The sequence below is a fragment of the Neoarius graeffei genome, chromosome 2 (genome assembly GCF_027579695.1).
Source record: "Neoarius graeffei isolate fNeoGra1 chromosome 2, fNeoGra1.pri, whole genome shotgun sequence".
Taxonomy (NCBI): Eukaryota; Metazoa; Chordata; class Actinopteri; order Siluriformes; family Ariidae; genus Neoarius; species Neoarius graeffei.
The window spans coordinates 23,415,837-23,441,450 of record NC_083570.1 but is presented as its reverse complement, the minus strand read 5'-3'; positions in this window follow the sequence as shown (position 1 = coordinate 23,441,450).

Below are 25,614 nucleotides of genomic sequence, written 5' to 3'. Positions count from 1 at the left end.
TCCACATTCAAGCAACATGTGTACCTCAGCACAAAATGTTTTTGGAACATAAACATCCATCCATTATCTGTAGCCATGTATCCTGTTCTACAGGGTCACAGGCAAGCTGGAGCCCATCCCAGCTGACTGACTATGGGCGAGAGACGGGGTACACCCTGGACAAGTCGCCAGGTCATCGCAGGGCTGACACATAGACAACCATTCACACTCACACCTACGGTCAATTTGGCACCACCAATTATCCTAACCTGCATGTCTTTGGACTGTGGGGGAAACCAGAGCACACCAACACAGACATGGGGAGAGCATGCAAACTCCACATAGAAAGGCCCTCATTGGCTGCTGGGCTCGAACCCAGGACCACCTTCTTGTGAGGCAAAAGTGCTAACCACTACACCACCGTGCTGCCCTAGAATATGAACAATAAATCATAATTTTTTCTTGAGGTTGTGATCCAAATGATATCACATAACTGTAATTAACAAAGTTCTATCATATTAGTAATGAGATACAAGGCGTGTATACAAGTGACAGAATTGATTTAATTCAGAATTAATTCATTCATTTTTCTATGCCATTTATCCATTGCTGGTCTCGCACGAGCTGGACTCAATCCCAGCTGACATTGAGCGAGAGGTGCGGTTCACCCTGGACAGGTCACCAATCTATCACAGGGCAGAAACAGACAGCATTTCACACTCACATTCACAACCATGGCCAATTCAGAGTCACCAGTTGACCAAATCTGCATTCCTCCAGACTGTGGGAGGAAACCGGAGCCTCCCGAGGAAACTACTCCAGTCCAAACCAGTTTTAATCAAGGCACAATTTCATACTGAAATACTGTATCACTTCCTGGTTTGGTAACAGCAGAAGAGAACAACAACAGCTATACAGGAGAGTGAAGACAGCTGAAAAGATTATTGGTGCCCCTCTTCCATCTTTGCTGGAGATTTAACACCAATGCTGCATTCGCAGAGCCTCCAGCAATCCCAGTGATCCCTCCCACCCTTCCTATAGTCTGTTTTCCTCCATGCAATCTGGAAAAAGGTCCAGGAGCATCCGTACAAGAACCACCAGGTAAATAAACAGCTTTTCCCCCAGGTGGTTAGACTCTCAGAGCAGCCATGATGTGTTTACCTCCATCTACCCATTCACTGACTTTTCCTTTCTAATCCCTGCCTTCCTCCCAAGGACTGCACCCTGTAATCCTGAACTCTCACTGTGAATGCACTATGGACTTTTATTATTATTATTATTATTCCAAGGGGGGGGGCGGCACGGTGGTGTAGTGGTTAGCGCTGTCGCCTCACAGCAAGAGGGTCCGAATTCGAGCCCCGTGGCCGGCGAGGGCCTTTCTGTGTGGAGTTTGCATGTTCTCCCCGTGTCCGCGTGGGTTTCCTCCGGGTGCTCCGGTTTCCCCCACAGTCCAAAGACATGCAGGTTAGGTTAACTGGTGACTCTAAATTGACCGTAGGTGTGAATGTGAGTGTGAATGGTTGTCTGTGTCTATGTGTCAGCCCTGTGATGACCTGGCGACTTGTCCAGGGTGTACCCCGCCTTTCGCCCGTAGTCAGCTGGGATAGGCTCCAGCTTGCCTGCGACCCTGTAGAAGGATAAAGCGGCTAGAGATAATGAGATGAGATGAGATGAGATTATTCCAAAGGGTGTGATGTTGCAGTTTTCACACTGTGATCATTTTTTCCCCACAATTTTCTTCCTAATTTAGATGTGGCCAATTCCCACCCACCACACAGGTCTCCCTTATCACACGACAGCGACCAACCAGAGAGGGCGAAGGGCATCACGTGCTTCCGCCGAGGCACATGACGTCAGCTGACCGCGTCTTTTCGAGTTACTGCTTGTGTATGGAAGGCCATTTGGGCCAAAACCAATTATAGTGTTCTGTTAACACGATTACGTGTTACCACGCAATTTAAATGATGAGTTAACATGTCAGTTTGTGCTGGCACACTGTGGAAAACAAACAAACTGGGGCTCCATGAATCTGTGCATTTGCATTCTGTCCTTGTGAGGAAACCTGATTGGACCATGGAGCTTTAGCACCACCTACTGGTGTGGCATTCTTGCTCAAACACACACAGCCAGCAGACTTGGCTTGTAAATTGCAGGATTTAATCTAAAATATATTCTAAACCATGTTTTTTCTTTAACTTAAGGGCTACGACTAGGCCTGTATATAATATTTCTAGCATAATTTAAAGTCAAGTATTTTTTGAACATTTAGAAAACCACTCCAGTGCTGCTTTAGCCTTGTGCCTCAGGTTATGGTCCCGGTTTGAATCAACCTTGTGTCTTTAGTCTTATTGTATGCTGTCGTTATTTCACCAGCTGCCTTATGACCCTTATATCCTGTGTGGCATTCTTGTTCATACGCACAGAACCAACAGACCAGGCTTGTAAATTGCAGTTTTGAATGTAACAAACTATATTCAGAACAATGCCTTTTCAGAGCATAAATAGGCGACAACTACGTCTAATAATTATAGCAGAACTACAAGTCAAGTATAACTGTTCACCCCCTGAAAGTCATGACCATTTTTACAATCACAATAGAAATTCTCATCTCATCTCATTATCTCTAGCCGCTTTATCCTGTTCTACAGAGTCTACAGAAATTGAACTAACTTCATTAATTTCCACATCAAAATCTTCAACTTGTATACAAGATCCCTGACTTTCGAGACTCTTCAGACAGATAGTACAAGAAGCAATTGAACCTCTTCTAAAAATAATCAGTTATTCCCTTAGAATTGGCTATGTACCCATCTCATCTCATTATCTCTAGACGCTTTATCCTGTTCTACAGGGTCGCAGGCAAGCTGGAGCCTATCCCAGCTGACTACGGGCGTAAGGCGGGGTACACCCTGGACAAGTCACCAGGTCATCACAGGGCTGACACATAGACACAGACAACCATTCACACCTACGGTCAATTTAGAGCCACCAATTAGCCTAACTTGCATGTCTTTGGACTGTGGGGGAAACCAGAGCACCCGGAGGAAACCCACACGGACACGGGGAGAAAATGCAAACTCCGCACAGAAAGGCCCTCGCCGGCCACGGGGCTCGAATTCGGACCCTCTTGCTGTGAGGCGACAGCGCTAACCACTACACCACCGTGCCACCCCACAACAGAAATTGTGTATGGTTAATTACATATTTTCCCTGACGGTATTTTCATGTACATGTATGCTGGAGTATATTTCTAAAGCCTAGTATTTTCTATTGACATTAAAAAAAGGAAAAATAATTTAAAAAATCAATATACTCTTATGTAACCCCTATGTATTAATATTTGTTAGAGAGCCCATTTGATAACACCCTTACGCCTTATATGAAGCGAAGGCAGCTTTGTGTATCATTCTGCAGGGTTTTTCAAAGTTCATTGTTCTGCAGCCAAGTTGATTCTATGTTTAAGATCTTCCACACCAAATAAATAAATAAATACACAGTGAATACAGCTTGATTACAGCCACGTCACTGTTTTGGCCTGAACACTCAGAGGTGTGGTTATAACATACAGTACGAATAGGGTTGCCACATCTGAGTTGTAAAAAACCGGGACACATCGGTCGGCGGCCGCGCCTGCGCGCACGTACGAGCGCGGGGGTTGAGGGCTGCGGACACGCACATCTACGATGCCTTATGTGAATGTTCACGTTTAAAAATAAAACAGTTCAACTGGTGCAGTTAGGCGTTTAGTTAAAATTCATTTTGTCTTCTTAACCCTTAAATGGGCACTGCCACAAATATTATTACAAAAAAATAATTTCATATAGGAATGATCTTATTTGGACGCCAATATTTTTTTTAACAATATATATTTTTTCTTTTTGACAGGTACCGGATCTTCTACTTCATTCTGTCCTCTGCCCTCATCGTCTGTCTCTCCTCCCATTCTGTTTCCAAATCAAAATAATGCAAATATAATCAATATAATTTCTCTCAGTCTGCTTCGTTGTTGTTTTAGCCTTTTCTCTGGAGAACTGAACTTTAAAAGTTAGACTACCGTATCATACCAAATAGCCCTAATCCTTTGTTTTAATCACAAGAGAGAGGTGCTAACTACCCGAGCGCAAGCCTTAACGCAAAGCGTGCGCACGGGTTATAACTCGTGCGCGCGCATTAATATCTCGTGCACACGCCTTATAAGTCGTTCCCACGCTTTCTTATTTTTTTATTCACCATGTCCCCTCTACGGCTCCGTAGCTATGTTATTGGGACAACTGATTTATTCATTTCTCACGCCAGTGTTCAGGCATTCTTTTTTGATATATTTAATTATTTATTTAATGATTCATTTATTGATGAAATTGGCCCAGGCTTTAGAACCAGCCTTTATCAGAATCAGAACATAGGAAGTAGACAGCCAGCCTACTCGCTCACCGACCAAGGGAACTCTCACCTATTGTTTGGTATTACGGTATTCCAGTATCTTTGATTTCGCGCGGCCGCCGTTGTATCACCTAGCAACGGCGACTGGCTGCGTGCGCAAACATTCGGTGAGGCCACACAAGTAGCTGCCTACAATATGCCCGCTTACGTGAAAACTATTAATATGTTAAGTGGCTGCGAGAAACATTAATGATTTGTGTTTATTTCAATGGGGGATAATGTGAGGAAGTAAAAAACCGGGACAAAACGTGTCCCGGGAAGGTTATTCCATTTTCCTGGACATTTTCCATTTTCCACAAAAAACCGGGACAATCCCGGAAAAACCTGGACGTGTGGCAACACTAAGTACGAATGAATGTGAGTGTAGAATACCACATGCTAATGAATCGGGCTGCATAGAGCTTGACACAGACAATAAAATAACCTACACTTTGCACACACTTGACCCAACATCAGAATCCTGAGTGAGCAGGGGCTGCTTCCCTTAAGTTTCATCCATAAAGCCTTCCACTGGGGCGGCACGGTGGTGTAGTGGTTAGCGCTGTCGCCTCACAGCAAGAAGGTCCTGGGTTCAAGCCCCGGGGCCGGCGAGGGCCTTTCTGTGTGGAGTTTGCATGTTCTCCCCGTGTCCGCGTGGGTTTCCTCCGGGTGCTCCGGTTTCCCCCACAGTCCAAAGACATGCAGGTTAGGTTAACTGGTGACTCTAAAATTGACCGTAGGTGTGAATGGTTGTCTGTGTCTATGTGTCAGCCCTGTGATGACCTGGCGACTTGTCCAGGGTGTACCCCGCCTTTCGCCCGTAGTCAGCTGGGATAGGCTCCAGCTTGCCTGCGACCCTGTAGAAGGATAAAGCGGCTAGAGATAATGAGATGAGATGAGCCTTCCACTGCCGAAAATTTAATAGGTCTACTCAGGGTGCGATTTGTCAAAAAACCAGAAGGGGGGATGTTTTTTTTTTAATCATGAAACGTCACAAAATTAAGGTAACAATGGGCTAACAGCTCAGTAACATCCGATGATATCAAATGAATAAAACTAAATGAAAACGAACACTAAACCAGAGATAGTAAATTCATCTTCCTATCTCTCTGACTAAATACACGAACACTAACACACAACAAAGTTCGCATTGCTTGTCGTGTTGCTGTGATGTTTCTCTCCCTCTGGATTAAATGCACTCCTTCTCTATCATGCTGTAGCGGCCCTCATGCACCGACAGCTTTCTGCTGATGTACAGCACTGGGCGATCCTCCCCCTCCACCTTCTGGGACAGAACAGCCCCCAGCCCTCTGTCCGACGCATCCGACTGCAACATAAAGGGGACAGAAAAGTCAGGGGAGTGTAACAGTGGCCCCCCACACAGTGCAGCCTTTACCTCAGAGAAACACTAAATTTCTCCCCTTGAAATAGAACGTGGACAATTTAGTTTTTAAATTTCACCAAACATTCATATTAGGATGCATGTTTATCAGTTTATCTTGTCACAGTACTAAATAACTGACCAAAGTCATCTTTTGATTGAAATCAGGAGGCAGTTAAACCTTCACAGCTTTAAACCATAGTTTTAAAAAGTGAATGAAATTCCCCATCAAGGATCCACACTAACATTCAGTAACAGGGTTATCACTGGGAGGCGGGACTCCGACCCCACGCGCTCATCATCCCCCGCAAACAACATGGCGCTGCGGCTTTCCTGCGGTGGAGACTCAGACACTAACATTCATTAAAATAAGCATGTAACGATAACATCTGCATATAAAATATATCGTCAGACTTAATCACCTTACATTCACATAGTGACAACAATAGCAAGGGTAACATTCTTACCTTGAAAGATTCTGTCGATCAAAGCTCTCCAATTATAACCAAACACCTTCCCTTCGCACCAATAAAAACAACTGGGAGGCCGGAAGTCACTCCTTCAACGGGTTTTGAAAGACCGACGCGATCCGGAGCCGCAAAGCATGATGGGATAGAGGTCAGCCAGCATATGCCCTTTTCCCACCAAGTTAACAGGGTGATGTGGTGGAGGGGCTCACAGGATGGGGCGGGGATTGGATTTGGAAAGAAAGTGGGGGGATATTGATAATTTCTACAAAAAGCGTCGGCAAGCGGCCCGAAGGCAGCGCGCTGGAAAATGAAGCTGTACATGTTCATTCAGTGAATTTGAGCATATTTTGAATAATTTTGCTTGCTTCAAGCTTTCTGTTGTGTTTACTCTTTTATACCCCACCCCCCTCCCCTGGTCGCTGAAGGGGGGGTGGGGGGTTAAACCCCTCCCCCGGATCCACCCCTGGGGGCCACAAACATAAACATTCTCAATCACGCATCACAGGAAGAGAAACAGGCTCAAATCACGGGTCACGGAAATAATTTGTTGGCAAGCACGGATCATGTGAAAGTCCTCCCCTTCAGTTAAAGTTTTGCGTGTAATGAACATGATTTTGGATTAAAAAAACCTCACTAATAGTTATATTAGAGGGTTACAGTGCAGATAAACTGATAAGACAAACTGCAAAATCATGAATTTATGAACTTTTATTTCATTGAAATGGCCTCATTCAGTGCTATTTTAAAGTTAAAATACGATCAATTCATCAATAGACCAAGATCACATTGTTAATGTTATTCATAGACATACAACAAAATGTACGAAAGCAATTTATTAATACATCGATCATCAAATAGAAAATACACACAACATGTAGACTACGTAGTAGGACATACACAGGGGCGTAAGAAGCATTTTTAATGGGGGGGGGGGGGGGACACACTGGCAGGGGGTTCTGGGGGGACACACTGGCGGGTCCTCCCCCAGAAAATTTTTAATTAATTAGATGCCATTTCCTGCATTCTGGTGTATTTTTAACAGGTTGTTAAACACCTAATTTTACCTACAAAAGTCACTTAATTCAATGACTATTTTAGAGACTCAAGAGTAAGTCCTCATTCAACTAATCCATATATTCATCAGCCTGTTTTTAAACCCACTGCTCTGCCCAAGATAATGAGATGAATGTGACAATTTACCACCAACAATGACTTTATGGGTGCATTGTACTTTTTATTTTGTGTTTCCTTTTTTATTTAGTTTTCGATGTAACACAACATGCCACTGTGCCAAACAATAGTGACACTCAACTGTATGCTTAAAAATAAGAATATTCATAATTTCGCACAGTGAACAGGCATGACATGGCATCATGCAAACTTCATAACACAAAATCACACTGTGTCAAGCAACGGTGACACAAAAAATAACTTCGCACAATGAACAGGTGCAATTTTGTTAACCACCAACAGTGACTTTAGTGGGTGCATTTTACTTTTTTCCGATTTAGTGATACTCATAACAAAAATGCCATGGCATCATGCAGTCTTCATTACACAAAATCACACTGTGTCAAGCAACAACACATAAAAGAGAACTTCACACAATGAACAAGTGCAGTTTTGTCAACCTACATGCAATGGTGGTACTACAGTAACATTTACAGATTAGTATAACAAACAGATTTATAGATATAACTCCTTACATTGGTGCCATCACAATTTCTACCACTTCATAACTTTTATCCCCCTTTCCTTCACAATCCACCTGGAATAACATCCATCTCTCTCCATTGCTTTCCTTTCTACTATTCCTTCCCCATACACTGATTTCCCATCTTACTTTCCAGAAAACTGCGCGCGGTGAGTTGTTGTAGGTAACGCCCGGAAAACCCTGAGTGGATTTTCAGTTGTCTGTGTATTCTCTTATCGATCAAGTGGAATGGATTCTTTCACGAAGCAATAGAAACGGCACTGGGTGAACTAATATTTTATGTTAAATGTGGGGGGTCCAAACAAAGAATTATGAAATGTGAAGGGGACATGCCCCCTTCACATTCAATGGTGGCGACGCTCATGGACATACGTCACTGGATGGTCGCCAGTCCATTACGTATTACCACTACGTTGTATTAGGACGTGCCTACTACGTAACGACGACGTATTTCCCTGACATTACCAAACCACTAAGTCGTATATGCGTTGTGTGTTTGCTGGGCTATTTTCTTTTAACGTTTAGTGGTAAACCTACCCAGCTAATAAAAGTATCGTGTGTTGTCACGCCAGAATGCACTCCTATTCGCTGATGAGAAGTGACTTGTCATTCTTCGAGAGCGTCTGCGATCAGCCAATCACAGGCCGTGTTACAACATAATGTATTCAACCAGTGTAAAATTTGGAAGAAAATTAGAAATAGATTAGACCCATATCTTTACAATTTTTGTGGATCATCCGGTTTGATGCTTCTGAAATATAGACGGGCAAATGCAAAAATTACCAGTCAGTGTCCACCAGCCCGGCCTTATTTCCCCCACTGCACTCAGAGGAAAGAGCTATCTGACTCCTGCCGTAGGCCTGAATTCATAGACACACATGATTAGTGAGCGTCACTGGAATTGACAGGGTTGAGAGAGTACGCTACCCCTCCCTCCCTGAGAGCACAGACCAATTTTGCTTTTTTCCCCCTTGGTTTAAGGAGAAATGTTATTTTGTTTTAATGTCTGGAAATACACAAAATGACAGTAAAAGGAACTCTAGCATGAAAGCATTAAAAATAAAAAGATCACGATATTTGTCACCGTGAATAATTCCTTGCCAGACCAGCAGAGGGCAGGCTTCTCACACTAGAATTTCTTCCTTGGTTGTTCCACTGATTTCCCGTCCTCAGCACGGTCGATTGCAGACAGGAAGCACTACCTCAGGCAGCCTTTGAGAGAGGTTACCTGAGGTAGTGTTTGAGGTCAACCAATCAGAGCATGTGCTATAATTGAATTAAGAAAAACATATAGATATATAATTATCATCAAACATTTTATTTGAACATCAACACATTGTCACATGAAATATACCGACAACAGCTTTTGATATTGTTGAATCAATACATTAATTATCGATGAAATTTATTTGTATTTTTATTTGCACTTTCACTATTTTTTAAAATTCAAACCTGAGATACTGTAAGTTCGGTTTTCTCGCGGTGTGACGTAGTACGCAGAGTTATTTATGGCACATGCTCTGATTGGTTGACCTCAAACACGACCTCAGGTCGCCTTTCTCAAAGACTCCCTGAAGTAGTGTTTTCTGTCTGTGATCCACTGTGCATCTTTCCAGTCCGCACCTGTCTTGTGTTTCCCCGATTGCTTCCTGTTTCCCTGTTTAGTTACAGTACAATATACTATGAAGTGAGAAAAAAACACCGCATGAGAAAATAACTGAATAAGTATCAATACTATATATTAAAGGTAAATTGAATTGTGGAAAGAGTGATGAAGGAGATTTTCAAAAGGAGAAATGACATAGTGGTGGTTGTGGTTTCCTGAAAACCAAACTATATGTAAGAGAGACACTCAGGCAGTGTGACAGAGTGTGTGTTTGACTTTGAGGGACTGGTGTGTGTGCAGAAGAATCAGTCATGATGAAGTGCTTGTATCTAGTGTCTGTTGTGTTTCATGTCGCTGCAGGTGAGTGAAGATATTTTCTATTTTCTATGACAGGAAGGAGAGAGAATATTGGCCAGTTCTTAGTTCAGCTGCTTTGTGTTTAGTTAATGTGGTTTCTGTTCAGACTGGGTTTACAGTCGGCCGTAGTTCAGCCCTGTTCCTGAACATCCAAACCCAACACTGCAAAATGTTTATCTTTGAGAGTTTTAATTAACACCAGCTTTACGTACTACAGTGTTATAATATTAATTGGGCCAACAGAGATGAACACAGTCAATGGAAATATTTGACTATGGCTTTATGTAATGTTAGTAAAATGCAGAATTTCAAGACCAGCATGTAGTTCTAGTTAAATTGTTCAAAAACAGCAGTAAATTTTACACACGTTGACCTGTTCAGCTTTTTTCTTCCTGATTAACTTCAGTCTAAATGTAATGATGAAGAGAGGTGGGCAAATGAATAAGGAGGATTCTACAGTCAGATTATTTTACATCTCTATAATACTTACAGTGTATGTTTTTACACATTTACTGAATTACAATCTCTGTCTTATTGAATGCTTCTATAAGAACTCATATGAAGCATGTCACTTCTTGGCTGTAAAGAGACTTGTGTGAACTTCACGCCTTTTTCTGCTGTATCTCTGTCAGTGACCACCATCTTTACTTCTTGCGTTACACCTTATTTATTGTTTTTTTTTAAATTACTTCCATGCATTTATCAAAACTGTGTTCATGTTTTCAAAACTCACAACAATGGTCCATGTAGACTGAATGTCCATCACTGTGTACCACTTTTACTGCCTTGACACAAAAATGATTGAATAACCTCAGTTTTCAAAATTCATAAATTATTTTCTTGCTTGAACACAACCTCCAACAAAGCCCTGTGTGTCTACAGCTTATTATTCACATGTTTACACTGTTTTCAAAAGTGATCAAAATAAGTTTAAACCAATCAATAAAAAAATTGTAAAAAAAAAAAGGATTAAATGAAATAGATTCCAAAATCCCAAAACCCCACCAGTAGATGGAGGGCCTAAGATAACTGGCCTCTAGTTATTATTTTGTGTGTGGGGGTGGGTGGCTGGATCCCTGCAACCGACATACCATCCAGGGTGTATTTCTGTGTATTTTGCATCCAGTGCTTCCAGGATATTCCCCAGATTCACTACTAAAGTAACTAAACTGAAAGCCAAAATTGTGTTTTGTGTACATTTACCTGATGCAGTTGTCCAAAGCAGCAGGATACACCTGAGCAGATGAAGGGGAAGTGTCAGCTTGGTGATGCTGGGTTTTATTTAAGCTTTTCAGGTTTCAACACTTGCTTTTACACACCTTTTATACATTTACACGTGCACACACATTCTCTCTCTCTCTCTCTCTCTCTCTTTCTCACATGGCACTTAGGGAAGCTCTCTCCTCCTCTCTGCTTCCTCCCTCCATATAAGCCTTCGGGTGCAAGACACATGCATACATGCACCATTGATGACACAGGTGTGATTGTTTTGCCATTCACCTTCCTGGCCTCGCTCTCTATTCACAAACCGGTGCCTGACCATACCCCCGCTGCCTCATATCCCTACCACCTGACTCAGGCCGGGGAGCCATCTAACCTGCAGCAGACTCCCACCTCCACGGGGAAGAGAGTCCACCACCACCATCTGCACCCCTGAGCTGTTGACCACCTTGAACTCGAAAGGCAGGAAGGCCAGATTCCAGCAGGTGATCCACATGTTGGCATCCTTCATATGGTGGAGCCACTGGAGTGGGACGTAATCCAAGCAGAGGGTGGTAGTACCGGAGGGTGAGGACGGCCAGACACTCCTTCTCAATGGCGCTGTACTTCATCTCCCACACAGAGAGCTTGCAACTTATGTACAGCACCGGGTGCTCCTCCCCCTCCACCACCTGTGACAGAACAGCCCCCAGCTCTCTGTCTGACATGTCTGTCTGCAAAATTAAAGTGAGAGAGAAGTCAGGGGAGTGTAAAAGTGGCTGCCTGCACAGTACATTCTTTACCTTAGTGAATGCCTGTTGGCACTGCTCCGTCCACTGGACCAGATCTGGTGTCCCCTTTTTAGTGAGATCAGTCAGCAGGCCAGAGACATCTGAATAGTTAGGCACAAACCTACAGTAGTCGCCAGCCACAGGAACTATTTTTTTGGCCTTGGGCCATGGGCAGGTCCCAATGGCGGCGGCCTTGTCAATTTGGGGACGCACCTGCCCATGACCCAACTGGAAGTCCAAATATCATACTTCCACCTGCCCAATCGCACACTTTTTCAGGTTAGCCGTGAGCTGTGCATGCCTCAACCACTCTAGAAAGGTCATGAGGTGTTTTAGATGCTGCAGCCAGTCATTGCTAGGTATAATGATATTGTCTAAATAGGCCACGGCATAGGCAGTAGGAGGACAGAGGATTTTGTCCATGAGCCACTCTGGCCCAATCGAGGGTGGTATCTGGTGCATCGGGGATCCGAACCACTGCCCCCATCTCCATTGCGTGGCACTGATCCTGGAAATGCTCAGGTTCTCCACAGTGCCAGCACACCAGCCCAGGCTTCACTTCTGCACTGACGGTTCAGGGATCACTCACCTGGGAGGGGGAAAACACAGAAACACAAGGAGGGGGAGGGAGAGGGACACCAATGTGTGCCTACCAATGTGAGCAGGTTCTGGAATGCCTGATGATCCTGCTGCTTGTCCTGCAGCAGGGCTTCAAAGCATTGCTCCTGTACTTGGCGGAGGGTGAGCAGTACTTGGTGCTGGTTTTGCTGGGCAGTGGCGAAAGCATGGACAAGGTCCTTGAAGGGTGAGGATTCCATACAGTCAGTTCCCTTCAGTGTTCCCGGGTTTTGGCACCAGTGTAACAGTCTCTGGTGTGGGGCGGAGCACTGGGACAGACAGGTTAATAGCAGGACAATTATTTTTTTCAGCTGTCAACACATGCTTTTACACATGTGCGCACATACATACAAACACAGCACGCAGGGAAGCTTTTTTCCTCTTCTCAACTTCCTCCCTCCATCTCAGCCCTTGGTTGTCACTGCAGGATACACAAACATGTACACCTGATTACACAGGTGTGATCATTTGGCCACTCCCCTTCCCTCACCTTACTCTCCATTCAGAAACCGGCGCTTGACCACACCCCTGCTGCTACAATGACTTTCTATTGTATTATATATTTAAAGGACATCTTTCGCACTTGGTGATATGTGATATGTCCTGTGCAGTGGCGGAACAACTGCACACAAGGCCCTGGTGCAAAACACCAATCAGGGCCCCCCATGGCGAAATTGCAAACAAACAAATTAAAAGGCTTGCGGCATATAGGCCGACTCAGGCTATATCTAACAAAAAGCAGTTTTTCAGAACATAGCCTTTGGACCTAGCCATGGTGAAATTGCAAACAAACAGAAGGCCTGTGGCATATAATCAGGCAAGGGCGCAGATGGCACGGAGGACGGGGGGGGACATGTCCCCCCCAGATTTATAGTGACCCCCATCTGCCCCCCCACCCACCATCCCTACGTAAGGCGCCACACATAGGTAGAAAAAGTGAGGATTAATGTTCCGTTAGTTAGACTAACTTACACTGCAGCACAAAGTTGAAATGGCAGCAGCAGCAGCCTTGTCAGTGATCAATCCACATTTTCCCCTTCTTGAATCGGTGTAGGCTGGAGCAGATCCTTGCAGAGTTGGGAAAGCAAGGTGTTCATTTTCCATGTAATTCTCGGTTAATAACACTGCACAGCTCATCCATTTGATAGCAGCGGTGTTTCTGCTGCGACTAATGGTGCGTTCAGTTGTACTCGTAAGTTGGAAGTTTGAAGTCGGAAAAGCATTGAAATCTAACATCTACCAGCATAAACGTTGGGGTTTTCGTTTCATTTCATTAACTGTCCATTTTTTTCGAATTCCATGTTACATGATGTCCCAGTTTTTAAACTGGGAAGTGCTCAGTTCTGAGGTTATGTTGTTTGGAGCTCCAAGTTCCGACTTCCAATGTAAATGTAACGCACCATCTCGACCCCGGGGTCCTAAGGGGAGCTGGGGACTTTGCCTGTCGTGGTAACCATAGTGATCATAAACAACTGTCTAATGACCGAGCTGGTGATCTTTCTGCCACATTAAGCCAGAGAAGAGGGAAAAAAATCACAGCGTTTGTTTCAAGAACCAAAAGATGTAAATATCCTCTGCCTGTTGCCTGATGCCTTTCCCAGATGTGACAAATACTTGTTTTGTAATGTTGAGTAGCTAGTCTGATAATAATAAGAAGGAATTTGGACTTACCTGAAGTAGGCTAAATGTAAAATAACAGCATTCTAGGCTGTAGGTGAATATCTTTTAATGTTGTTATTTTTATGTATAATGTTATTTTAGTAAGCAGCAACTGTTAACTGAAATTATGAGATTCAAGATGTTAACATTGTCCTCCTGGCCTGCAGGCAATCCCTGGTGGGGTAAACAATGAAAAAACAAAAAACAATTACAGCGTTTTTTCAAAAACCGAGCAATGTTGACCAGGTAGGCCTTTGTCTACCAATGTTCATTCAGTTAGAAAACTCACAATTCGAATGTATATTGAAGCTTCAGTACACACACACACACACACACACATACATTTTATATATATATATATATATATATATATATATATATATATATATATATATATAAAAGTGTGTGTGTATATATATATATATATATATATATATATATATATATATATATATATATATATATACACACTTTTTTATATATACTTTATATATATATATATATATATATATATATATAGTGTATGCATTTACACAAAATGGAATCATTTGCTGACAGCTCAGTCCCCCCCAGTTCAAAAATCCTATCTGCGCACCTGTAATCAGGCTATATTAGAACAGAACTTGCTCAAAGTTTTTTTTATTATTATTATTTTATTATTATTTTTTAATAGGCCTAAATAGCCTGTATTTTCCATTCATTTTTTATTATGTTCCAAATAGACACTAAACAACAACAACAAAAATCCAGCAATCATGAATGATACACCCTCATTGTCTAAGCACGTCTTCAACTACAAAGCCGACACGGAAACCTGCGTTCGTCATTAAAAAGGCATTCGACGTGCCTTGCGCTCCGCAAAGTTGTCAACTATTTGAGGGATGTTAAGCGCTCTTGCTCGCTCATTCTCAATTGATAAAATGGCCAATCCACAGAGTCTCTCTTCACCCATTGCGCTCCTGAGATAATTTTTAATCAATTTTCATTTGGAGAAAGAGCGCTCTGCTGTTGCAACTGAGACGAGGAGAGTGAGAAAAAGCAAGAAGGCCGTGCACACCTCACTAAGGCTACATCCACACGACAACGGCAACAAGATGTTATTTAAAAATATATCGCGTCCAAATGGGCAACGATCAGTAAAATATCAGGTCCATATGGCAACACAATGCTTGCTGAAAACGATGCAATACACATGCCACACCTCTAGGGGTGCTGTAAGACGGTCCCTTCGGAGACACCAGAACAATAGAAGAAGTAAGGACGCATGCGCATTAACTATTATGCGCGAGACTTCATATTAGCCACAAAGTCAGGAAAATCTGTTCGTAAAATTACATTATAATGACCAAATACAATGAAAAGTATTTTTCCAGTGTCACCTGTGAAAGGTAATCCCATGTGATCTCGTTTGTACGGTAAACCTGTTGGTACAGTTAAACGCAGCACATGAATGAGGCATCTTTATTCTCCGCTTTGACCTATCCAATATGGCGGCGAGGATGACGTATGATTCTACGCGGAAGGCGGCGTCTTTAATGGTCCGGAATAAATTGAATGCTACACGTTGATGGATTAATTTGTTGTTCTATGCCCTTTTTGAGGAATGTATTGTAGGACTTAAACCAACATCTGAAGAGGTGAGATCGCTCCTTTTTTTCCCTATTTTTGCTGGCGGGATTGACTCTGCCCTAAGGGCTATTTTCTCTCTCTCTCTCACTTTGCACCATTACACAATAAATATTCACAGTGAAAATATTTTGTAAGCGCGTTTCATGAACCAAATTATAGGATTTGTTGACAACTCGCATCGAGTTCGTTACACTTCTACCCGGTGTGAAGCACTCACAGTCATGTGGTTGTGACGTCATCGTAAACAAATCCGTTCTACTCATCCAGACGACTTCGCAATGGCAACGTTGCCAGATCTTTCCACTCTGGAACCTGTTCTCAAAAAGATTGCGTTTTGGGGCACCCAAAACGCCGGTGCCATGTGGACGCCAGGCCTAAACGATAAGCAATTGTATCGGAGTCACCTGAATCCGTTGCCGTGTGGACAGGGCCTAAATATAGAAGTTACTGCTGGGATGATCTACTACCAGCAACCTAGCCAGGCTAAGCACAGATGTGTGTCTCGCTATCTGCTCCTTGAAACAAGCCCTAAATGACACTAGTTGACCAGGAAAGCTGGAGTCAATATCCCAACTATAGTGATCACACAGTCGATGGGCCACTTCGTATAGCTCCTCGTCCTTGGCATGCTGGAGCGTATTTGGATGAATAGCCTCAAACAAATAAGCAGTCCGATTTAAACTGACAAACCTTTGTGACAGCTGCTGAATGATTACATCAAGGCATGCATAGAACACATTCACCCGAAAATAATGTTCTGCATTGGAAAGCCGACTGTCTTCGCTAAGGTGATCAAAGCAGCGCTTCACTTTTTTCAACCTGATGGCTACAAGTTGCGTTTGACTGCCCCATTTCACAGCCAATGCTAGAGTGGAAGCCTTTGCCTCATCAAACTGCTCCCTGTACTCTTGTAGAGTTCGTACAGTATTCTGCAATAATGCAGACGCTTTGAGGAGATCAATGGTTTTCTCCTGCAGTAACTTTGAGATGGCATTAGTGCACTCCAAAATCTTTGTCTGAAGGCTGATTAAAAATATGAACTGAAATTTAGTAATGGCCTTTTTAAGTGCATCTGCCTCATCTCGTTCATTCGTTTTCTCGCTTGTAAGTGAGAGCTTTAATGACGTCTCCATATCTGTACTTTAACGCAACAAGCGCATCGTAGCGGGAGGATCAGCAGGTTGGGCAGAGGCGTTTCAAGGTTATGTCCCTGCTCTCTGGGCTCAATAAGTCGCCAAGTAATGCCCATCTCTTAACACTGTTGGCAACCACATCATAAAACTGTCTAATCTCTGGGATAGTTTTGACAGAATCATTCAGTACCAAATTCAGACAATGAGCTGCACAGCGCACGTACAAAGCAAGGGGCTCCCGCTCCGCTATTCTCACTTGAACACCAGAATAAATTCCGCTCATGTTCGCTGTGCCGTCATAACCCTGTCCACGGCATCTGGAGAGATCTAAGCCATTCCCTTCAATGCAGCTAATAATTCGGCCCTCCAGTTCAGAAGTGGATGTGTTCACAGTTATCTCGAATCCAAGAAAAGCCTCAACTATCCTGATTTTCACAGAGGTTTTTTTTATTTTATTTTTTTTAACCATGATAAGAATGTGTAGCAAAAATGAGAGATATATAGGTCAACTAGTCTGTAATCATGTGAAAACTTGTAGGTTTCAAGGAATTTCCAATGAAATTGCATAAGGCACATTTATTGGGAGGGCCTGAATGTCAGAGTGGGGCCCTGTATGGCTAGCGGGAGGGCCCAAGGCCCAGGGGCAATGGCCCCACCCACCCCCCTTTAGCTCCGCCCCGGTCCTGTGTCTGTGTGTCTGTATGGATAGCAAATGTATGTAGTTTTGATAATTTCTTAGAATTTCTATAGTTTCTGTTTTTTGTATTTACTCCCTGCAAAAAGTCATTGGTTGCAAGTGATAAAGGGTTCTTGTTGAGAGAGAGGACCTTTGCTTGTGTTCTGGTAGAATGAGTTGGTTTTGAGGCATGTATGAAGTGTTTCTCGAATTATTGTACATTTTACAGAACTCTTACAGTCATGATATTATTGAATTTATCTTCAAGAATACATATTAGTGTAAGAAAAGTTATTTTCCTGTATCTTGTATGTCACTTCTTCATTCTCTTCTGGACTGTAAACAGACTTGTGTGAATTTCACACCTATTTCTGCTGTTCTTCTGTCAGTGACCACCATCTTCACTTCCTGCATTACGCCTGCAGTATATTTTTTATATTTACTGAAATGCATAACTCAATAATGTGTTCACATTTTCAAAACTCTTCACACAAATTGCACAACAGTAGTCTATATGGACTGAACTGTGTATAATTTTTCACTGCTTTCACACAAAACGGATTGAAGAACCGCAGGTTTCAATTTTTTTTCACTCAAACTCAACCTTCAGCAGAACTGTGTATCTCCAGATAATTTTTTACATGTTTACATCCTGTTTTCAAAACTGATCAATACAAGTTTAAAACCAGTGTTACTTAATAATAATAATAATAATAAAAACCAAACTCATTCAAATATGCAGTGAGAGAAAATCTACATAATGCACTTGACATAATAATCTAAAGGAAGTCAACATGGAAAGCATCATAACACATTATAGAATGATGCTGTATGGGGAATCATTTAATTTTGTCCTTTTATTAATGAGTTAGGTGACACGGTGGTGCAGTGATTAGCACTGTTGCCTCACAGCAAGAAGTGTCTGGGTTTGAGCCCAATGGCTGATGGGGGCCTTTCTGTGTGGACTTTGTACTTGTATTTGCATGGGGGTCCTCTGGTTTCCACCACAGTCCAAAGACATGCAGTTCAGTTAACGGACTACTCGAAATTGCTGATAGCTGTGAATGTTTTTTTGTCTGGGGAAGCTGTTACAGGCTTAGGAAACCTTGTATCTTTATTTGACAAATAAGCATGAAGTTCTTTATTTAGCTGTAACCACTCAGCAAGAACTAGCCCTGTGCAGGGACCTATTTAATGGCATTCAAACATTGGTCATTGGAGTATTCTTCCTGGCTGTAAATGACAATAAACCTATTCCTCTGGGGCCAACTGTGTCTCTGTGAGGATCTGTCTTTTTTTTTTTTTTAAATATATATTCTGTGCATGCCACAACATATGTTAACTGGCACTGTGAGAAAGAGGAAGTAGCTGTTCCGTCCTTATGCTGCCGTGGACGCAGTCATGTAGTCACTCTGGCAGGCTGAATGTCTCACAGTGGCTCGAACATGAGAACACACAACTGTGGCATCATTCGTGAAATGTATTTACCCCTCAAAGAATATCTTCATGCCACCATGTAATATCCTGTCTCTTTCTCATAGATAGATAGATAGATAGATAGATAGATAGATAGATAGATAATGTGTGTGTGTGTGTGTGTGTGTGTGTGTGTGTGTGTGTGTGTGTATAAAATGTTACCAACTGTCAATAAATAAGACCGTATATCATTGAGCATGGAATATTACACAGTAACTGTGGGTGGTAAAAGAGAGCAACTGGACTTGCTTGAAGATTCTTGAAGACGTTTCACCCCTCATCCGAAAGGCTTCTTCAGTTCTGTCTGACTGGTAGGGAGTATCAGGTATTTATCCCTTCTGTGGTGGGAATGCAGGTGAAAAGAGAAGTGACATCATAAGAAACCATGGTTTCATCTAAGTCTAGTTTGAGGTCTGCACCTTTAGTAGCAAAATCTTGGGAGTAAGGCCATCCCGCCATCACCTTAAGGCGGGACCCCACCAGTTGTTACAAAAAGAAAGGTGTTAGCTGCCTGCAACAACTAGAAAAGGACCAAGCCATCAACCGATCTCTGTACTACAGATTGTACCCTGGGGAAGCCGTTCCTCTCATATACGGACTCCCCAAGATTCACAAGGAAGGAGCTCCACTCAGACCTATCATCAGCAGTATAAACTCTGTCACCTATAACATTGCCAAACACCTAGCCACCATCCTGGCTCCTCTTGTTGGGAATACATTACATCACATCAAAAACTCCCAAGATTTTGCTACTAAAGTTGCAGACCTCAAACTAGACTTAGATGAAACCATGGTTTCTTACGATGTCACTTCTCTTTTCACCTGCATTCCCACCACAGAAGCAGTTGAATCTGTTAGAAAACGACTCCTTCAAGACAACACCTTACTGGATAGAACGAACCTCATCACGGACCAGATTTGCACCCTGCTTGACCTCTGCCTGACTACCACTGATTTCCAGTTTAATGAAAGTTTCTACAGACAGAAGCATGGATGTGCCATGGGCTCACCGGTGTCCCCTATTGTGGCCAATCTTTACATGGAGGAAATGGAACATAAAGCTTTGACCACTTTTTCAGGAGTTGCTCCCAGCCACTGGTTCAGATATGTGGATGACACCTGGGTTAAAATCAAAGCCCATGAAGTGGAAGCTTTCTCTAAACACATCAATGCAGTGGATATCAACATCAATTTCACTCGGGAGGACGTATGTGGGAATAATCTAGTCTTCTTGGATTGTGATTTACACATTAGACAAGACAGAAGCCTTAGCATCGAGGTCTACCGGAAACCCACACACACGGACCAGTACCTACTTTTCGACCCTCACCACCCACTGGAACACAAATTGGGGGTCATTAGGACCTTGCAACACAGGGCTCAGAACATCCCTACAATGGTAGAGGGAAAAGAGAAGGAGCAGAATCACATCAGGAAAGCACTTCAGAACTGTGGGTATCCCAACTGGTCTTTCTTCAAGAGCAGAAAAAGGAACATAACGGACAAGGAGGATAACAGGAACAAACGCAAGAAAATTGTCATTCCCTACATTTCTGGTCTATCTGAGAAACTCAGGAGGATCTTCTACAAACACAACATTCCAGTATGTTTCAGACCCAGTAACACCCTGAAGCAGAAACTGGTCCACCCTAAGGACAGAATACCCAGACACAAACAGGACAACGTGGTGTATGCAATTCAGTGCAGTGAGCAATGCACAGACTCGTATATTGGTGAAACCAAGCAACCGCTTCACAGGCGTATGGCTCAACACAGGAGAGCCAGTTCCTCAGGCCAGGACTCTGCTGTCTACCTTCATCTTAACAACAAAGGACACTCATTTCAGGATTGCAACATACGTATTTTAGCCAGAGAGGATCGTTGGTATGAGCGAGGAGTTAAAGAAGCCATTTTTGTTAACCTGGAATGGCCATCACTGAACAGAGGTGGGGGTCTAAGACATAATTTATCAGCCACCTACAATGCAGTCCTTGGCGCACTTCCCAGACAACTGAATGCACACCAAAACCCAGCTGTTTTCAGTGGCTCACAGGAGGACAGAGAGAATCAGTATTCCATTGATCACCTTAACGGGCAATCCATTGATCACCCTAACGACTCTCGAGGCCATTCACATTCAGCCCCCAGTCAGTGCGTTTACATGCACATAGAGAAAATCGAATTTCTGCCGTAGCTTGTCTAAAATCGAAGCTCTAAATGGCATGTAAACATCTTAGCTAGGCTGAAATTGAATCGAACTTGATTTCTCGCAATCGAGCTACACGACCTAGATTATGCGATTTTTGCCGAGCTACTTAGTGCATGTATACCCTATCGAGCCACGCAGTCCAGCTACTTACTTCAGCACTGCCCCTTCCGGAAGTGACAAGTGACGAGACCACAAGCGGGAAACACAACAGCCTCGGTCGACCAAAAAAAAAAAAAAAAAAAAAAAAACAGCCTCGGTCGGCATGACACTTCAAATCAAATCAAATCCAGTTTATTTGTACAGCGCTTTTAACAATAAACATTGTCGCAAAGCAGCTTTACAGAATTTGAACGACTTAAAACATGAGCTAATTTTATCCCTAATCTATCCCTAATGAGCAAGCCTGTGGCGACGGTGGCAAGGAAAAACTCCCTCAGACGACATGAGGAAGAAACCTCGAGAGGAACCAGACTCAAAAGGGAACCCATCCTCATTTGGGCAACAACAGACAGCCTGACTATAATATTAACAGTTTTAACAGGTATAACCATCAACTGTCCTCATGGGGCCGTCCTTCACAGGAGTGGGGCGATAAAACTCCGACCAGACACAGGGCACCAGGATGGATCAAGCAGGTCCGAGGGGCAGAAGAGGCCAGCATCTCAATCCCAGGATCAACATGTAACTCAGAGGGACAGATGGGGGGGGGGGGGGAGAGAAAGAAAACACGTTGTTAGGTATGCCCTAAAAATGACAAGTATTAAATCTGTGTGGTAGGCTCGCAGAGACGAGAGTCTTTACATCAGGCATAACACACAATGGCATGTTAATATGGTAAAAAATATATCATGACCTGCTCTGGCTGGATGCTTGATTGGGTGATGGGAGCACACTCCTCAGCAATGATGAGATGCAGATGGGACCCTTAGGCCTGGCCAAGACAATTCAGTTACATTTCACCGGGTCTGGAACATGCGACAGAATGTCTGACGGCCGATTCCCTGCAGGCTACGATAGCCAGTCGAGGTCCCCACCGTCTCCACCAAAAGATTTCCTGTTGACTCCATGTAACTCAGAGGGACAGATTTGGGGTGGGGGGGAGAGAAAGAAAACACAGGTGGTTAGGTATGCCCAATGTCACCTGAATAAGTAGGAACAGTATACATATTGCACCGAGTACAAGCAGGGACTCCGGCAACTAACTATGACAGCATAACTAAAAGGAGAGAGCCAGAAGGTAACACAGGCATGAGGGAGCCCCGGGACATAACGCAGCCAGCCACTACACCGTCAACAAACTCGAGTGAGCAAGCGAGTGGGGACTGACAGCATCCATACATCCCAGTTTACCAAAACACTCTATGTCTGAGGACCCTCCAGATCTACTCCTTTACCTCATAAACACCATTAACAAAAGGCTTGACTAAACAGATATGTTTTCAGCCTAGACTTAAATGCTGAGACTGTGTCTGATTCCCGAACATTACTTGGAAGGCTGTTCCATAACAGTGGGGCTTTGTAAGAAAAGGCTCTGCCCCCTGATGTAGCCTTCACTATACGAGGTACCAGCAGATAGCCTGCACCTTTTGATCTAAGTAGGCGTGGCGGGTCATAGAGGAGCAGAAGTTCACTCAGGTACTGTGGTGCGAGACCATTTAGTGCTTTAAAGGTCAATAGTAGTATTTTATAATCAATACGAAATTTGATTGGGAGCCAATGCAGTGTGGATAAGACAGGCGTGATGTGGTCATATTTTCTAGTTCTAGTAAGGACTCTTGCTGCGGCATTTTGAACTAACTGGAGCTTGTTTATGCACTTATTGGAACATCCAGACAGTAAGGCATTACAATAATCCAACCTGGAGGTAACGAAAGCATGGACTAGTTTTTCTGCATCATGCAATGACATTAAATTTCTTATCTTTGCAATATTTCTGAGATGAAAGAAAGCTATCCGGGTGATGTTATCAATGTGAGTTTCGAATGAAAGGCTGGGGTCAATAATCACTCCGAGGTCTTTTACTGCTGCACGTGAAGAAACAGAAAGGCCATCCAGAGTTACTGTGTAATCAGAAAACTTACTTCTAGCTGTATGTGGTCCTAGCACAAGTACTTCAGTCTTGTCAGAGTTAAGCAGAAGGAAATTTATAAGCATCCAGTGTCTAATGTCCTTAACACATTCCTCAATTTTATTAAGCTGGTGTCTCTCATATTATGGTGTCTCTCACTTCACCTTAGCCGCCCACTTTATTAGGAACACTTGTGTTCGTACATACAAACTACAAACACTCTTCTTAGAGTTTATTTTATTTTTAAAAGGGACAGTGTACAAATTAAACATTATCCTTGTGGTAAGGACAGATGTCTATACCAGGTTATAGCAGTACATGCTAATTTCCGCCTGTAGTCCCTTTGTTTATACTCTTGAATAGCTCTTCTTCATGACGACAACCGGAAGTGTACCAACACGATGGGGCGTGTAGCGCCACCTGTGGCTCGGGTGCACAATGCACCTCATAATAGCTCGATTTAAACACTGTGCATGTAGGATTGGATTTCTCTGGCACCCCTGCTGGGACCCTTTGCTCGATTACTGACAGTAGCTCGATTTGGATGTGCATGTAAACGTACTGAGTGACCCACACCAACAGGATGACTCAACGACACCTTAGATGAGCTTTTCATCCATGAGAGGATAAATACCTGATACTCCCTACCAGTCAGACAGAACTGAAGAAGCCTTTCGGATGAGAGGTGAAACGTCTTCAAGGATCTTCAAGCAAGTCCAGTTGCTCTCTTTTACCACCCACAGTTACTATGACCTGGATGACTGAGAATCTTCACAGAAATATTACACAGTATACCCATTGCATGGCACAATGTTGGTTAAATGATGCTGTGAGAAAGTGGAAGTCGCTATTCTCCCATCAGTCCCCATACTACCCTGGCCACAGTCATGTGGTTATTGTGACATGCTGAGTGTCTCACAGTGGGTCTGAAGTACTGTGAGAGTGCTCGATATGTATGCAAGTATGGTTTTATGAACATTCAGATAACTGCCAGAGGATACCTTCTTGTAAAGTCAAGACAAGTCAACTTTATTTGTATTGCATTTTTTTTACAATGGACATTGTTGCAAAGCAACTTTACAGAACATTAAAGACTTTAAACATGTGCTATTTTTATCCCTAATAAATTTATTTATCTATCTATCCCTGATGAGCAAACCTATGGCAATGGGGGCAAGGGAAACACTCCCTCAGATGACATGAAGAAGAAACCTCAAGAGGAACCAGACTCAAAAGGGAACCCGTCCTCATCTGGGTGATAACAGATAGCATAATTATTAGTAACTTGCTTTTATTACTGTGCCCTATATCATCACAAAGTACAACTGTGTAACCAGGAAATTCAATATAGTTTAAGCATGAACTCAGTTTTGCTGAAATTATCAACTGTTCATTGATGGAGACTTGACTGCAAAACTGTTCATGACAACTGCAGTCCTAAAGTTATAATGGCAATTGTAGTCCTCAGCCATCATAGCAAAACTGTAAGTGTTCAGAGCCATCTTCCAAGTGCAACTTTCAACTGTCCATATGGGGCCATCCTCCACAGGAGCAATGTGATGAGACATGAGACAGATGTAGGGCATCAGGATGGAGCAGGCAGGTCCGAAAAGCAGAAGAGGCCAGCATCACTGGTGTCTCAGTATTGACATGTAACTCAGCAGAGAGATAGACAGAGGGAGAGATGGGGGGGGACACAGGATGTAAGGTATGCCCAGTGTTACCTCACAGTTAAGAACAGTATACATTTTGCACTAAGTGCAAGCAGGGACTCTGGCAAGACTAACTATGACAGCATAACTAAAAGGGGAGAGCCAGAAGGTAACACAGACATGAGGGAGCCCTGGGAAATAAAGCAATCAGCCACTCCACCGTCAACAAACCCGAGTGAACATGTGTGTGTGTGTGTGTGCGCGCGCGTGTGTATGGGGGGCCTGGCGACAGCATCCATACATCCCAGTTTCCTGAAACACTCTATGCCCAAGGACCCTCCAGATCTACTCATTTACCAAATATTTCTCAGCCTAGACTTAAAGACTGAGACTGTGTCTGACACTACTTGGAAGGCTATTCCATAATTGTGGAGCTTTGTAAAAAAAGGCTCTGCCCCCTGATGTAGCCTTCACTATATGAGGTACCAACAGCCCACACCTTTTGATCTAAGTAGGCGTGGCAGGTTATATAGGCAGGGGCGGTCCTTGGGGCGGTCCGACCGGGCAGCCGCCCGGG